The sequence below is a fragment of the Schistocerca cancellata genome, chromosome 8 (genome assembly GCF_023864275.1).
Source record: "Schistocerca cancellata isolate TAMUIC-IGC-003103 chromosome 8, iqSchCanc2.1, whole genome shotgun sequence".
Taxonomy (NCBI): Eukaryota; Metazoa; Arthropoda; class Insecta; order Orthoptera; family Acrididae; genus Schistocerca; species Schistocerca cancellata.
Genome location: NC_064633.1, coordinates 350285491 through 350288989, shown reverse-complemented (window position 1 = coordinate 350288989; position 3499 = coordinate 350285491). Strand labels below are relative to the sequence as shown.

Genomic DNA, 3499 nt, shown 5'->3' with positions numbered 1-3499 from the left:
CAGTTTAGCTTTAACGTTTTCTTCATTTCTCTCTTGAAGTAGATTTTATTTTCGATCAGGTGCTCATTTCAGAAATTTTACTTCTGCAGTCAACTCATTTGCAGTTCTGTAAAAAATAAATGAAAACTGCAGATAGAGATGTAATTTGTCTTTAGCTGGTGGATGTAGAATTGGACGGCTGCAGAGAGACACGTTGACGTCTTTGTAAAAGACTTAAATGATGAATTCTAAAATACTTTGGTATGGACTTCGTTAATTAATAACACGTTCAATGATTTCATAATTATTTTGTTAGAAGGAGGCTACAGGAACAGAGTTATTCTCAAAGGACGGAAACAGCTTATTGCACCACTCGCAGTACATTACGTAAGAAGTTATTTGCTCGACACTTTTAGCAACGTACCTTTCAACGTTGTATGTAGTTTATTATTCTGCACCTTTCCTTCCAAAGAAAGCAATGCCTTTGTTGCAGATAACTGCTCTTTTCAGTCTAAAGTGAGGAAGCTGGGCTCCCAATTGCGAATATCAGGAAGAGGACATCCGGTTACAGCATTCGCCTGATAGTCAAGGTAAACTTCTCGGGAAATACGGTCGAAACCGGAAGATCTGAACTGCTTTTAATTTATTTTTGGGCAATGTAGTACAACAGCATCCATTTTTAAATATCCGTGGAAAAGATGTTACATCAATTCTGATTGACTTAAAAGAGAGATGGGAAGAAAAGTGGGATGTTGTGAGGGATAAAGGAAGAGAGATGCAAAGAAGAATATGGTAAAACGGTACAAGGAAAACTACCAGTGAGGAATTTAGACACAGATTTTGGGTCTGATATTAGTAAGGGAGCGTTCGAGAATGCTCTGCTGTTCACTAATCCTGTTAAGGCAACATTTTTCTGAACAGGTCCTTCAGAGAGCGCATATCAGTTCGCTATCGCTCCCGTAACCTGCCAACGTCAGTCAGCCACTTTAACCATTACTGGTTTGTTGAAAGGTATTTGCTTCTGACACAACAAATAAAAATATAAGAACTACCGCTTCTGTGCGGCATTTTCAGTTCTCATACAAGGAGTAATTAATGGGAGCAATGTTTAGTTAGGGATTCTGTCAAAGGATAATATAATTTTACCCTTTATGTTGAGCACAACTTTAAATTTTTTGTACTTTTACAGCCTTGAAGCTCTACCTGCAGCGACACGAAATGCTGTAAAGCAGGAACAGGATATTCGTGCGGGTCGTAAATGCACATTAACTTTATAGCTGCGACACGAACGAAGCAGCAACAGCAAAAAGTGAAATCTACATCTTCTTTTAAGCACGGAACTCCAGTAACCTCAATTACCCAGTGAGACCGCTGTTTACCTACCGTTCCCGTCGATTTCGCTCTGGCGTAGTGTGTTTTGTATAGAGTGATATACAGGACATAAAAGCCAGTCTGAGGCCTGCGATCATTTTTATTTTAAAAATTGCCAACCAGTGCTGTACAATCCCAATAAAGTCATGAGATGTTCAGTTGACTCTTTTATTAGAACATATTACGCGTTTCGGGATTACACCCATCTTCAGACATCACAAACTTCAACTCTTTTTTTACCCAACCAGGGGTACAGCCTTGACAACTGAAAGAAAGTGTGTAGCAACATATGACGATAACTGCGGCACAAGCGTATACGCTCTGCCTCAAGACTGCTTGTGTCGCAGTTATGGTGAAAGGGCACAGTACCGCCCGACATTGAAAATAGGTATAACATTCTTCGTTATTCTTGTCAGAACAACATATTTTTTCTAATAATAACTCAATTTCAATGAACACAGTGAAGCCGGATACCAGTGTAGGAAAGAATGACAATTTATTTATTTATATATGACCGTAGTATCTGTTCCCGAAAGAACAGTTACCGTGGATGACCATGCAGCTTTGCTAGAAATGAAATGATAATTAAATGGACACCCTAGCTGCAAACAGGCGTAGATTAATCTGCCACGAGTAATGAGTATGATTGGCAAACATCTATTAGGCGCACTACGAATGTAGTGGTGTGGACGTGTTGGGAATGCGGATCTCACGGGGAGCGCACAAGGGGTAAGTCCCTGTAGACGCACTATCCTCTGTGCCCGCGGTGGCTCAGATGGATAGAGCGTCTGCCATGTACGCAGGAGAGCCAGGGTTCGAGTCCCGGTCGGGGCACACATTTTCAACATGTCCCCAATTAAGTACATCAACGCCTGTTTGCAGCTAGGGTGTCCATTTAATTATCCATTTATTTATTTAATTGATTCCATGTGCACTCCCACAAAATAAATTCCTACATCCAATTTGGTGAGATCTGTGAAATGAATGAATGTTTGGTCGTCTGCTAACTGGAGATAGTGAATGTTCAATATATGATCATCTTTGAGACGGTTCTTTGGTCACCTTTGGTGGAACCAAAGAGATGAAATTTACCTGAGCTTTGAGCTTTGAGCACCTGAAATGTGACTGACCAACGGGTAGCATGGTCTTCCACCACCTTGACAGAGGTGCGAGATGGCCTGAAGAACGGCCATGTTTTCAGCACTCTTGCGCTGGATCTTGTGTTGGTAAGACCTGTCTTTGGTGTGCTCCGTAAAGACAAAAGAGTGGAGAGAATGGTATGCATATGGAATACTTAAGAGTAGTTTGGAATAATAATTTCTCTATTTCAGGAACTTTTGTGGGGAGAATTAAATGTCAGGCAGGTAATATTAAGGGGATCGTAGTAATCTTCGGAACTGACCAACGGTCACAATGAATCCATGTGTAGCAATAAGTTGAAATACATCCGAGTGCTAAAGTTAAGCTGAATTACTGCCGTGTGTACTATAAGTTGGAAATATTTAAGAAATGGCGTGTGCAGGACTTGAAAATAGAGACGAGGACTTCCATGTGGTATTGTGTGAGTCTCAATCTGTGCATGAGACAAAGGAAAAGGAGAAATACTCGTCCACGGTATCAGTTGAGGGCTCGCGTGTGTGATGAATATGTCCTTAATATTACTTTGCGTGTTATGTTCCCGTGTGGCGCTTGATTCAAACTATAATACTCTGAGAGTGAAGCAAGGTGAGCCAGCCGTCTATCCAGCAACGCCACTTGGCTTACATTGCACAGGAAGACGTGCATATATCCTCCAGAGTTCATAGTAGGAAAGAAAAGTTACGAAGTGGGGCAGTGTCGTGTGAAACTGGGATGAATACTAATTGAAGTGGGAAAGCTGAAAGTGATGTAATCATAACGTTGTGACTATTCCTTGTGTTGTATTCCTTGTTGCCAGTGTGGTGTATTTCATGTAATTTAAGTATGTGTGATTTGCTTGGGAGAGTAGCAAGATAGGTACAGAGGCAGTGGGTTATACGTGTTCCTTTTTGTACCGCTCGGTCTGGAGGAAAGTTTCGTGACGATGGTTGTGAGAGTCGAAGTGTGAGATATAGCAAAAGATCCACCATCCTATCCAGAAAGTGCACTGTATTGTTAGATAATTACGAGA

General features: G+C 41.1%; 1 non-coding gene across 1 annotated transcript; it reads left to right on the top strand.

Annotated features, from left to right (window-relative positions):
* The first annotated feature begins 2109 nt into the window (after positions 1-2109).
* Positions 2110-2184, top strand: Trnat-ugu (transfer RNA threonine (anticodon UGU)). The gene has a single exon. It is a non-coding gene; the product is annotated as a tRNA-Thr (tRNA).
* The last annotated feature ends 1315 nt before the right edge of the window (positions 2185-3499 follow it).